Source organism: Choloepus didactylus, chromosome 15 (genome assembly GCF_015220235.1).
Source record: "Choloepus didactylus isolate mChoDid1 chromosome 15, mChoDid1.pri, whole genome shotgun sequence".
Classification (NCBI taxonomy): Eukaryota; Metazoa; Chordata; class Mammalia; order Pilosa; family Megalonychidae; genus Choloepus; species Choloepus didactylus.
Window position 1 is genome coordinate 85,617,369 of NC_051321.1, and position 14,520 is coordinate 85,631,888.

Here is a 14,520-nt window from a genome sequence, read left to right on the forward strand (position 1 = left end):
TTACAAATTCATTTTAGAATATACATAATTAACTTTAAAGTCCTCTTAAAATGCATTAAGTATTCCAAATATCAAATATCTCTCACATCAACATTCACAATTACTTGCAAATGAGAACAATATATTCTGTCCTTGCCACCATCCCCGAAAAACTGCTAGATCAACAAGGACTCCCACAGAAGCCCACAAGGACCCACCGAGCTTCAGTATCCTGTAATTTTAGAAAATCACCATAAAAGTCACACTAATTATTTCAAATCATACTATCTGGGTTAAATCTAATATATTAGGAAGTAAACAATGAGGTTTCTGTGATCTTAGAATCTTCCTTCTCTAGATTCCAAGTTAAAAGCACAATCCCCATATCATAACTTGGAGCACAACAAAATGACATTCAGGGACCATTTTTATCTTTTATAATTTCCCATCTCAAAAGGACTTTAGAAATTATTTCAAGTCTTTGAATCCAATTTCTTTCTAAACATCAGGGCAATTCTTTAAAAATATTGAAAATGCAACATTCTTAATTTAGAGATATTAATACACAATTGGGGTTGAGGTAAGTCATTTATCTTCTTGAAACACACTTGAACAAGAAGTCTCAGTTGTAATCCAGTCTGATCCCAGCATTACGACATAGAAGAGAAAACCGAGGCCAAGGAAGTTGCCTATCTTCCTAGATTGATGAGGTCAATTAGCAACTACATCAGAACCACAGTGCAAGTGTTCTGGCCTTTACTCCAGGGCGCTCCCCACTTCCTGATGGGATCAGTGTTCAAGAATGATGAGGGCACAGACTCTCCACAAGTATCTGTAGATCTTCTTTGCCATCAGCAGTGAAGTTGAAATAAAGGAATATCTACTTGTTTATGTGTAGCTGGGTGGGGTATGTGCTTAAGTAGAGGGTAAAAAGTAAAATAAAAAGATAGTTTCCCTTTATCTGGTTTTACAGGCAAATTCTAATATGCAAAATTTTCTTGCTACCACAGCTCTAAAATACAACCAGTGCTTACCTCCCTCCTTAAATTAGGATAATGGGAAAACTGATATTCAAAATGAATACAAAGATATTTACAATTCGGAAATTTGGGGTTTGAGTAATCAGAAGTATACAGAAAACTAAGCAAATTGAAAAACACGAGGCAATTATTAATTCTGGGAAAGACAAGAAATTGCAAAGCAAGGAAAAGTAATCATAGCTAAGATATGAATGGTATTTATACTATCCTATAAAAAAAAAACAGAATATTGAACTAATTGGAATTGACATGATAACTATATTGAGGAAATGGGTGGGGGGATAAATACGGCTTGTATTAGTGGCGAAAGAGGAACTGAGGAGAACACAAACTAAGTCCTAATCTTCTATAGAGGGAAGTCAATAAGTTAAAAAATAAAACAGGAGTTAAAAAGTAATTAAGAGGCTGCCTATTTATTATAAGCCTCTTCAACTCCCATAAAAATAAAAACTAAATTAAAAAAAATCATATATTCATAGAAGGCATTCTACTATTTCAGAGGCACACACTAAAGATACTTGCCTTCCTGAGCCTGAAAACGCATAAAATGTAGGCATGTGTTTAAAGTGTTCAAACTCTTTTTGCTTATGATGCATTTTTGGTAATTACAGACTCACAGAAAGTTGCAAAAACAGCACAGAGAGGTCCAATGTACCCTTCACCCTGTTTCCACAATGGTTACATTTTATATAATTATAGCACAACATCAAAATCAGGAAATTAACATTGGTGCAATGTGTGTGTATTGTTCTATGACATTTTATCACATGTGCACAACCATGTAACCTTTAATGAAATCAAGACACAGAAATGTTCCATCATGACAAACATCTCCCTTGTGTAACCATTTATAATCACACTCACCCTTCTTCCTCCCACTATCCCTAACCCCTGGCAACCACTAATCTGACCTCTACCTCTATAATTTTGCCATGTTATAAAAATGAAATCACGCAGTATATATATATCTTTTTAAAATTGGCTTTTTCACTCAGAGTAGTGCCCCTGCAATCCATTCAATTTCTCCCAAGTATCAATAGTTCATTCCTCCTTATTGCAGAGTAGTATTCAATTTGTTTATCCATTCACCTCCTGAGGGGCATCTGGCTCCATCCAGTTTTAGGCTATTACTGATAAAACTGCTTTTAACTTTCAACCTCTCTATATTGTTATATCTAAAATGATTTCTTGTACACACATTTAGTGGGTCATACTTTTTATATACTTTGAAAATCTATGTCTTTTAATCAGTGAATTTAGACCATTTACATTTAATATAATCATTGGTAAGTGAGGGATTAAGTTTGCCATTTTTATTTTTTATGTTTCCTCTGTTTTCTTTCTTTCTTTTTTTTTTTTTTTTTTTTTTTTACCTTCCTGTGAGTTTCTTGAACATATTTTAGAATTATATTTTTACTTATCTAAAGTGTTTTTGGGTACATCTCTTTGAACAGATATATTTTTTTTAAATGGCTGCTTGAGGTATTATATTATAGATAACTTATTACCACCTACTGGTGTCAACATTTCAGCAGTTCCAATGGAGTGTAGAAATCTTACCTACCTTTCAGTCTTTTTGCGCTCTCCAATTTATAGTATAATTGTCTTAAATATTTCCTCTACACACAATGAGAACATTAGACAGTGTTATAGCTTTTACAGAGACTGAGAGAGGAAATGTTAAACACATTTAGAAAACTCAAAAGAAGAAAAGTCTATTTGTTCATATTTTTATTCTTTCTGTTTTTCTTCCTTCTTTCCTGAAGCCACAAGATTCCTTCTTTTTCATTTCTGCATCAAGAATATCTTCTATTATTTTAGGGCAGATCTACTGACAACAAACTTTCTTAATTTTCCTTCAACTGAGAATGTCTTGATTTCATCTCCATTCCTGAACACTACTTTCACTGGATATAGAACTCTTGGATGACAGTTCTTTTATTTCAGTTCTGAAAAATGCTGTGTCACTTCCTTCTGGCTTCATGTTTTTTGATGAGAAACAGCCTGTCATTTGAGTTGTTTTTCCCCTATGAGTAAGGTGTTGGTTCTGTTTCTACCTTAAGGATTTAAAATCTTTTTCTTTGTCTTTGGTTGTCAGAAGTCTTGGATTTCTTTGGTTTTTCCTGTTTGGGATTCATTCAGCATCTTGAATCTGTAGGTTTATACCTTTTGCCAAATTAAGGAAGTTGCCAGCCATTATTTCTTTGAGTACTTTTTCAGCCCCTTTCTCTTTCTCCTCTACTTCCAGGACTCCTATGACACAAATGTCCGATCTTTTCCTATAGACCCCAGAGGTTTCATAAACTCTGTTAATTTTTGTTTCAGTATATTTTCTCTGTTCTTCATATTGAGTAATTTTTATTGTTCTTTTTCAAGTTCATTGATTCTTTTTTCTGACCTCTCCACTCTCCATTGAGTCCATCCATTGAATTTTAAAAAGTTTTTAAATTTCCATTTGGTTCTTCTGCTGGGATTTTCTTTTCTTCCATTTATTTCATGCATGTTTGTAATTACTCCTTGAAGCCATTTGGGATAGCTGCTTTAAAATTCTTGTCAGATAATTCTAACACCTGTGTTACCCCAAGGTTGGTGTCTAGTGAGTGTCTTTTCTCATTCAATTTGAAATTTTCCTGGTCCTTGGTACAATGACCAATTTTTTTTTTTATTGAAATCTGGATATTTGGGCTATTATGTTATGAGACCACGGATCTCATTATGTCTTCTCTTTCAGCAGGCCTCCTGTGACACTGAGCCAGTGAGGAAGAGGGAGAGGTGCCTTGTTACTGCTGGGCGGGGATGAGAATACAGGCTTCCGACTTGGTCTCTGCTGATACCACCCTGGTGTTGTGTCTTTCCTAGGGTCCCAGATCCCTAGAGGGTCAGTTTTCTTTCCACCTGTTAGAGTCTTCTTATGTTTGTTATATATATATAATGTCCAGGGTTTTTAGCTGTGGTTAGTGGAAGGGATAAAGAGAAGGACCTATACAAACATTTTTAACCTAAAGACATTTAACTTTAAGTATCCAATAGACTGATAACTTCTTCTCCTTTGGGTACCTGTCCTTCTCTTTTAAAACTGATACATGCGTAGCTGCTGCCATGTTTTGCTGACTGTCAAACTTTATCACTTATGTATCTGGTGAAACATTATTACACTGGGCTTCACCACAACTGTCAACACTTCAGATCTATGTTTCATGCTATTTTAGAAACACAAATGAAAACATAAAATACATCATTTGAGAATGGAACTAACCCAGCTACTGTTTGAGACGGAATGCTTAATCCAAAAAACCAACATGAACTTTTATGCCTTCTCACATATCATTATCTTTGTACAAATACTACCTCTTATTAAATTATTTATTAATCTGTACAATGCAAACCAGCATGCAAGGAATAAAAAGGTTTTTAAAAATGTAAATTATTTCTTAACTTCAAGAGAACTAAGGGCCCTTGGTCAAAAATTCTACAACTAAGGAAAATAAACATTTATTGCTTATTATTATCATCATTATTATTCTTATTTAGGAAAATAAGCATTACATGATGGTAAAAAGGAAAGCCTCATTAAATTCTCCCACACATAAAGCCCTGCCCACCACTCTACAGGACAGCCTGCTTAGATAGTTACATGTGGGGAGTCTGTGTGTGTATATGCACATGTACATGTACTCTCTTTTTAATTCTAGACCCACAAATTGGTTACATAAGCGTTTTGTTCAGAATTGACACAAGTTTCAAAATTATAACACTATTTTGCTTATCTCCTCTCTTTAGATTACAGAGTTCATTCATCCAAATGGCCAGCAGACAAATATTTGAACATTTACTATGTGCTACACACTGTGTCAGGAGTGAGGACAGAACAGTAAACGACAGATGTGGTCACTGACTTCTCGAGTCCCACACCTGAAAGCCCTATGCTCTTTCTGTGACCTCCGACATGTGAGCCCTAATCTTAAAAGATAGCAATTACTAATTACTGCAACCTCATCAAAGTGACCATGGCAAGATGTTTTAGTTTTCTGGCTGCTAAAACAATTACCATACAATGAGTTGGCTTAACAACAGGAATTTATTGGTTCACAGTTTCAGTAGCTAGAAGGCTTGCTTCCTCCAGGGGTCTTATCTCCTGGCTTGGTGGCAACCTCTGGGGTTCCTTGGCTTTTCCATCACATGGCAATGCACATAGTGGCATCTTCTCCTTTCTCTTTTTTTTTTTTTTTTTAATCTTCATTTTATTGAGATATATTCAAATACCACGCAGTCATACAAAACAAATCGTACTTTTGATTGTTTACAGTACCATTACATAGTGGTACATTCAACACCTAAATCAATCCCTGACACCTTCATTAGCACACACACAAAAATAACAAGAATAATAATTAGAGTGGAAAAGAGCAATTGAAGTAAAAAAGAACACTGGGTACCTTTGTCTGTTTGTTTCCTTCCCCTATTTTTCTACTCATCCATCCATAAACTAGACAAAGTGGAGTGTGGTCCTTATGGCTTTCCCAATCCCATTGTCACCCCTCATAAGCTACATTTTTATACAATTGTCTTTGAGATTCATGGGTTCTGGGTTGTAGTTTGATAGTTTCAGGTATCCACCACCAGCTACCCCAATTCTTTAGAACCTAAAAAGGGTTGGCTAAATTGTGCGTAAGAGTGCCCACCAGAGTGACCTCTCGGCTCCTTTTGGAATCTCTCTGCCACTGAAGCTTATTTCATTTCCTTTCACATCCCCCTTTTGGTCAAGAAGTTGTTCTCCGTCCCATGATGTCAGGTCTACATTCCTCCCCGGGAGTCATATTCCACGTTGCCAGGGAGATTCACTCCCCTGGGTGTCTGATCCCACGTAGGGGGGAGGGCAGTGATTTCACCTTTCAAGTTGGCTTAGGTAGAGAGAGAGGGCCACATCTGAGCAACAAAGAGGCATTCGGGAGGAGGCTCTTGGGCACAATTATAGGGAGGCCTAGCCTCTCCTTTGCAGCAACCGTCCTCCCAAGGGTAAAACCTACGGTAGAGGGCTCAACCCATCAAACCACCAGTTCCCCATGTCTGTGGTCATGTTAGCAACCATTGAGGTGGGGTAGGCCAACACCCCTGCACTATTCACAGGCTCCCCAAGGGGGCACTACATATTTTTTCCCTTGTTTTTTTTTTTCTTTTTTTTTTTTCCCCAACCTTTTTTTCCTTTTTAAATCAACTGTATGGAAAAAAAAAAATTAAAAAAAAAAAAAAAAAGAAAAACATACAATAAAAGAACATTTCAAAGAGACCATAACAAGGGAGTAAGAACAAGACAACTAACCTAAGATAACTGCTTTACTTCCAACCTGTTCCTACTTTACCCCAAGAAAGTTACATAATATAGCAACATTTCTGTGAACTTGCTTCTACTATATCCATCAGAAATTAACAGACCATAGTCATTTCTGGGCATCCCCAGAACGTTAAATAGCTTATCTGTTCTTCTTGGATTACTGTTCCCCCTTCCTTAATTGCTCGCTATTGCTAGTTCTCCTACATTCTACATTATAAACCATTCGTTTTACATTTTTCAAGGTTCACATTAGCGGTAGCATATAATATTTCTCTTTCTGTGCCTGGCTTATTTCGCTCAGCATTATGTCTTCAAGGTTCATCCATGTTGTCATATGTTTCACCAGATCGTTCCTTCTTACTGCCATGTAGTATTCCATCGTGTGTATATACCACATTTTATTTATCCACTCATCTGTTGAAGGACATTTGGGTTGTTTCCATCTCTTGGCAATTGTGAATAATGCTGCTATGAACATTGGCGTGCAGATATCTGTTCGTGTCACTGCTTTCCGATCTTCCGGGTATATACCGAGAAGTGCAATCGCTGGATCGAATGGTAACTCTATATCTAGTTTTCTAAGGAACTGCCAGACTGACTTCCAGAGTGGCTGAACCATTATACAGTCCCACCAACAATGAATAAGAGTTCCAATTTCTCCACATCCCCTCCAGCATTTGTAGTTTCCTGTTTGTTTAATGGCAGCCATTCTAACCGCTGTTAGATGGTATCTCATTGTGGTCTTAATTTGCATCTCTCTAATAGCTAGTGAAGCTGAACATTTTTTCATGTGTTTCTTGGCCATTTGTATTTCCTCTTCAAAGAACTGTCTTTTCATATCTTTTGCCCATTTTATAATTGGGCTGTCTGTGCTATTGTCATTGAGTTGTAGGATTTCTTTATATATGCAAGATATCAGTCTTCTGTCAGATACATGGTTTCCAAAAATTCTTTCCCATTGAGTTGGCTGCCTCTTTACCTTTTTGAGAAATTCCTTTGAGGTGCAGAAACTTCTAAGCTTGAGGAGTTCCCATTTATCTATTTTCTCTTTTGTTGCTTGTGCTTTGGGTGTAAAGTCTAGGAAGTGGCCTCCTAATACAAGGTCTTGAAGATGTTTTCCTACATTATCTTCTAGGAGTTTTATGGTACTTTCTTTTATATTGAGATCTTTGGTCCATTTTGAGTTAATTTTTGTGTAGGGGGTGAGGTAGGGGTCCTCTTTCATTCTTTTGGATATGGATATCCAATTCTCCCAGCCCCATTTGTTGAAAAGACCATTATGACTCAGTTCAGTGACTTTGGGGGCCTTATCAAAGATCAGTCGGCCATAGATCTGAGGGTCTATCTCTGAATTCTCAATTTGATTCCATTGATCTATATGTCTATCTTTGTGCCAGTACCATGCTGTTTTGGCAACTGTGGCTTTATAATAAGCTTCAAAGTCAGGGAGTGTAAGTCCTCCCACTTCGTTCTTCTTTTTTAGAGTATCTTTAGCAATTTGAGGCATCTTCCCTTTCCAAATAAACTTGATAACCAGCTTTTCCAAGTCTGCAAAGTAGGTTGTTGGAATTTTGATTGGGATTGCATTGAATCTGTATATGAGTTTGGGTAGAATTGACATCTTGGATGCTCCTATCCATGAACATGGAATATTTTTCCATCTTTTAAGGTCCCCTTCTATTTCTTTTAGTACAGTTATGTAGTTTTCTTTGTATAGGTCTTTTACATCTTTGGTTAAGTTTATTCCTAGGTACTTGATTTTTTTTAGTTGCTATTGAAAATGGTATCTTTTTCTTGAGTGTCTCTTCAGTTTGTTCATTTCTAGCATATAGAAACATTACTGACTTATGTGCATTAATCTTGTATCCCGCTACTTTGCTAAATTTGTTTATTAGCTCTAGTAGCTGTATCATCGGTTTCTCAGGGTTTTCTAGATATAAGATCATATCATCTGCAAACAATGACAGTTTTACTTCTTCTTTTCCAATTTGAATGCCTTTTATTTCTCTGTCTTGCTGGATTGCCCTGGCTAGCACTTCCAGCACAATGTTGAATAACAGTGGTGACAGCGGGCATCCTTGTCTTGTTCCTGATCTTAGAGGGAAGGCTTTTAGTCTCTCACCATTGAGTACTATGCTGGCTGTGGGTTTTTCATATATGCTCTTTATCATGTTGAGGAAGTTTCCTTCAATTCCTACCTTTTGAAGTGTTTTTATCAAAAAGGAATGTTGGATTTTGTCAAATGCTTTTTCAGCATCTACTGAGATGATCAATTGATTTTTCCCTTTTGACTTGTTAATGTGTTGTAATACATTGATTGATTTTCTTATGTTGAACCATCCTTGCATGCCTGGAATGAACCCCACTTGGTCATGGTGTATGATTTTTTTAATGTGTCTTTGGATTCGATTTGCAAGTATATTGTTGAGGATTTTTGCATCTATATTCATTAGGGAGATTGGCCGGTAGTTTTCCTTTTTTGTAGCCTCTTTGCCTGGTTTTGGTATTAGATTGATGTTAGCTTCATAAAATGAGTTAGGTAGTGTTCCATTTTCTTCAATGTTTTGAAAGAGTTTGAGTAAGATTGGTGTCAGTTCTTTCTGGAAAGTTTGGTAGAATTCCCCTGTGAAGCCATCTGGCCCTGGGCATTTATTTGTGGGAAGATTTTCGATGACTGACTGGATCTCTTTGCTTGTCATGGGTTGGTTGAGGTCTTCTATTTCTTCTCTGGTCAGTCTAGGTTGTTCATATGTTTCCAGGAAATTGTCCATTCCTTCTACATTATCCAGTTTGTTGCCATACAGTTGTTCATAATATCCTCTTATAATTTTTTAAATTTCTTCAGCATCTGCAGTTATGTCACCTTTTCCATTCATTATTTTGTTTATATGGGTCTTCTCTCTTTTTGATTTTGTCAGTCTAGCTAGGGGCTTGTCAATCTTGTTGATCTTCTCAAAGAACCAACTTTTGGTGATATTTATCCTCTCTATTGTTTTTTTTCTTCTCTATGTCATTTATTTCTGCTTTAATCCTTGTTATTTCTTTTCTTCTACTTGGTTTAGGATTGGTTTGCTGTTCATTTTCTAGCTTCTTCAGTTGATCCATTACTTCTTTGATTTTGGCTCTTTCTTCCTTTTTAATATATGTGTTTAGTGCTATAAATTTCCCCCTCAGCACTGCTTTTGCTGCATCCCATAGGTTTTGGTATGTTGTGTTCTCATTTTCATTCGTCTCTATATATTCAGCAATTTCTCTTGCTATTTCTTCTTTAACCCACTGATTGTTTAGGAGTGTGTTGTTTAACCTCCAGGTATTTGTGAATTTTCTAAGTCTCTGATGGTTATTGTCTTCTAATTGTATTCCATTGTGGTCAGAGAAAGTGCTTTGAATAATTTCAATCTTTTTAAATTTATTGAGGCTTGTTTTATGTCCCAGCATATGATCTATTCTGGAGAAAGTTCCATGAGCACTAGAAAAGTATGTGTATCCTGGTGATTTGGGATGTAATGTCCTGTATATGTCTGTTAAATCTAATTCATTTATCAGATTGTTTAGGTTTTCAATTTCCTTATTGGTCTTCTGTCTGGTTGATCTATCTATAGGAGAGAGTGATGTGTTGAAGTCTCCCACAATTATTGTGGAAACATCAATTGCTTCCTTTAGTTTTGCCAGTGTTTCTCTCATGTATTTTGTGGCACCTTGATTGGGTGCATAGACATTTACGATTGTTATTTCTTCTTGCTGAATTGCGCCTTTTATTAGTATGTAGTGGGCTTCTTTGTCTCTCAAAACATCCCTGCATTTGAAGTCTATTTTATCTAAGATTAATATTGCTACACCTGCTTTCTTTTGGCTGTAGCTTGCATGAAATATTTTTTTCCATCCTTTCAGTTTCAGTTTCTTTGTGTCCCTGTGTCTAAGATGAGTCTCTTGTATGCAACATATTGATGGTTCATTTTTTTTGATCCATTCTGCGAATCTATATCTTTTAATTGGGGAGTTTAATCCATTTAAATTCAACGTTATAACTCTGAAGGCATTTCTTGAATCAGCCATCTTATCCTTTGGTTTATGTTTGTCATATTTTTCCCCTCTGTCTATTAATATCCTTTATTGTACCCATACCGAATCTCTTTAGTACTGAACCTTTCTCCAAGTCTCTCTGTCCTTTCTTTGTTTCTCTGTCTGTAGAGCTCCCTTTAGTATCTCCAGTAGGGCAGGTCTCTTGTTAGCAAATTCTCTCAGCATTTGTTTGTCTGTGAAAAATTTAAGCTCTCCCTCAAATTTGAAGGAAAGCTTTGCTGGATAAAGTATTCTTGGCTGGAAATTTTTCTCACTCAGAATTTTAAATATATCGTGCCACTGCCTTCTCGCCTCCATGGTGGCTGCTGAGTAGTCACTACTTAGTCTTATGCTGTTTCCTTTGTATGTGGTGAATTGCTTTTCTCTTGCTGCTTTCAGAACTTGCTCCTTCTCTTCTGTGTTTGACAGTGTGATCAGTATATGTTTCGGAGTGGGTTTATTTGGATTTATTCTATTTGGAGTTTGCTGAGCATTTATGATTTGTGTATTTACGTTGTTTAGAAGATTTGGGAAGTTTTCCCCAACAATTTCTTTGAATACTCTTCCTAGACCTTTACCCTTTTCTTCCCCTTCTGGGGCACCAATGAGTCTTATATTCGGACGTTTCATATTATCTATCATGTCCCTGAGGTCCATTTCGATTTTTTCAATTTTTTTTCCCCATTCTTTCTTTTATGCTTTCATTTTCCATTCTGTCATCTTCCAGGTCACTGATTCATTGTTCAACTTCCTCTAGTCTTGTACTATGAGTGTCCAGAATCTTTTTAATTTGGTCAACAGTTTCTTTAATTTCCATAAGATCATCCATTTTTTTACTTAGTCTTGCAATGTCTTCTTTATGCTCTTCTAGGGTCTTCTTGATTTCCTTTGTATCCCGTACTATGGTCTCATTGTTCATCTTTAGTTCTTTGAGTAGCTGCTCTAGGTGCTGTGTCTCTTCTGATCTTCTGATTTGGGTGCTTGGGCTTGGGCTATCCATATCGTCTGGTTTTTTCATATGCTTTATAATTTTCCGTTGTTTTCGGCCTCGTGGCATTTGCTGAACTTGATAGGGTTCTTTTAGGATTTGTAGACCAATTGAAGTCCTTATCTCTAATTTATCAGATCTACAGCTTCATGGAGTACACTTTCTCTAACTAACCAGCAGGTGGCGTCCACGAGCCATCTGTTCTCCACAAGCCAGTTCTCCCCTGCTTAGCCTTTTTGGTGAGTGGGGGAGTGAGTCTTGTGGGGTCCAATTGGTGTACCAAGCTTGCGTGTGTAGTTGGTGTTGCCTGCCCTGTATATGGGGCGTGTTTCTGGGCAGTCAGGGAGGGGGGGTGGCTCTAACAATCAAATCTTCCTGGTGATCCTACAGTTTTAAAGCTGCTGCAATAGTCTAATCCTTCAGTTCAGTCCTGCCACAGTTTGTCTCTGCCACTGACCCACAAGTCCTTGGTATTGGCGTATGGCTCCTGAGACTTGCAAGTGGGCCCCTCTTCCAGGCTGTGCTCCCCGGGTCGTCTGTTGAGGGATGACTGTGGTATGTCACAGGTGAGTGCTGTCCCCCCAGGGCAGTTCTGGGCTGCTGGGCTGTGTAGGGAGGCTCCCAGTCTGCTGAAATGATGGCTGAATGGGGCTTTGTTAATTCACACTGCTCCACCTTTCCAACTCGGTGACAATCAGGTGAGGTTGCAGGGAAGGCTAATGTCCATGCCCGGTTTTGTGGTGTGTGCCTGTTATTTGAAGCACTTGTCACACTGGGTTGTCTGGGGCACCTCTGGGCTATGGGGCTGGCGATGGGCAGGAGTGTTTCCTGTCCACCAGGATGATGGCTGTGAGCGGACACCCTCCTTTTCTTGGGAAGTTGTGGTGTTTAGTGAATTTTCTCAACCACTGGATTATTGCCTTTTGTGTCAGAGCTCTCTTAGTTCTGCTCTTGACGTGACCTGCCCAAACTGCAAGTCTTTGAAGCTTTCTGTATTGGGCTTCTTAGAGTAATTGTTTTAGAAAAAGAAAAAAGGATTAAAAAAAAAAATAAGGGCCCTCCTCAGAGATCTAATGGGTTATTGAAATGCTAAGAGACAAAGCAACCAGGGCCATTAAGGAAAGGTCCACAGGGCAGAGAGATCAGCTTTTCTTCGGGATTTGCATATGCGCCTCAGGGCCTGAGCTCTGCCCTTCCCCTTTCTATGTTCACCAGAACTCCAAAAATCCTCCGCTTTTATTTTGGAGTTTTTCGTGTTGTTTTTTTTTCTATGCCTGTCTCCTCTCTGCTGGGCTGGCTGCTCCCAGATTCTCTGGTGTCTGGTCTCAGTCTATCTATGGTTGGAGTTTGGATCAGTAGAATGAGTTTCCGATAAGGGCTGCTACTGCAGTTCTCCCTTCTCCTTCCCGGAGCTGACAGCCCCTCCTCCCACGGGACTGAGCCTGGCAGAGAGGGGCGCGGGTCCCCTGGCCGCAAAAACTTACAGATTTCGCTGATCTCAGCAGTTCCACGTTTTCATGAGTGTTGTATGAAATATGCCCAAAGTCAGATTGCTCTGTGGTGTCCAGTCCACGCAGTTCCTGGCTTTCTACCTACTTTCCTGGAGGAGTAACTAAAACATACAGCTCACCAGTCCGCCATCTTGCCCCGTCTCCCCCACCTTTCTCTTTTAGATGCCACTGACTTCCAGCTTCTGACTGTTCCCTGGGTCTTCCTTTAAGTCTAAATTTCATTCTACTTATAAAGGATGCCAATAATCCAGATTAAAGCCCAAACTGATTCAGTTGGCCACAATTTAACTAAAAACAACATCTTAAAAAGGTCCTATTTACAATGGGTTGACACCCACAGGAATGGATTAAGATTAAAAACATGTTTTTCTGGGGGTACATAACTCCAATCTACCACAAAAGGCTTTCTTCCTTCCTTCAGCACCTAGAAACAGACAAACTACCAAAATATAGTTATTGAATCTGTCAAATGTCAAAACATTACGAATAATTTAAATATGTAGAAACCTACTGTTTGGGTTTCCTAATGACGCTGTTTTGCAAAACACCAGAAATGGACTGGCTTTTATAAAGGGGGTTTATTTGGTTACAAAGTTACAGTGTGAAGGCCATAAAGCATCCAAGGTAACACATCAACAATCGCGTACCTTCAATGAAGGATGGCCATGGGCGTCCGGAAAACCTGTTAGCTGGGAAGGCACGTGGCTGGTGTCTGCTTGCTCCCTGGTTGCATTTCAAAATGGCATTCTCCAAAATGTCAGCAAAAGTTTGCTTTCAATGGCCGTCTCCAAAATGTCTCTCAGCTGCAGATGCTCCTCAAAATGTCACTCTCAATTGCTCTCCAAAATGTCACTCACAGTTGCTCTGTGTCTGGGCCTGTGTGGCTCTTTTTAAAGTACTTGAGTGATCCAATAAAGACCAACCCTGAATGGGTAGGGCAACATCTCCATTGAAATAATCCAATGAAAGGTCTCGCCCATAGTCAATTGAGTCACATCTCCATAGAAACACTGAATCAACAGGTTCCAACCTAATCAACACTAATACATCTGCCCCCACAAGACTGCATCAAAGATAATGGTGTTTTGGGGGACATAATACATCCAAACTGGCACACCTACAACTAGAAAAGAGATACTTATTTCTTCTTTCTTAGAATGCTTGATCAACTAAAACTAAATCTATGAACTGTGCTCTAATACTAAAGGCATATTCATACAGTACTAAGTACACAGAGCGAGCACTATATAAATATTGACTGCTGAACTTTGAATAAGTGATATTCGTAGCTGCTAAAATCAGAAAACCAGGGTCATTTCAAGAAAGGAGAAAATTTCCATAGATCTATTTTATAAATAGTTTAAAGCAAACAGCTTTTAAAAAGTAACCAACTGCAGGGAGGAGAACCTAAAATGGCAGCTAGGAGAGACAGGGCAAAAAAAAAACACCTTTGTGAAAAATACTAGATAGAGGCCAGAAAGTGACCGAGAACACCAGTTCCAGCGACGCATCAGCTGGGCAAGGTCTGCTAAATCCACAGGGACCATGCACTTGGTGAAACTGGGAGTCTGTGTTCTGAAACAAATGAGTGAGCCTGCTGAATGTCCA

At 38.3% G+C, this 14,520-nt stretch overlaps 1 protein-coding gene across 5 annotated transcripts in view; it reads right to left on the bottom strand.

The window, feature by feature from the left end:
• Window positions 1–14,520, bottom strand: part of PARG (poly(ADP-ribose) glycohydrolase) — a 152,704-nt gene that overhangs the window by 82,232 nt on the left and 55,952 nt on the right. The gene's annotated exons all lie outside the window — the stretch shown is intronic.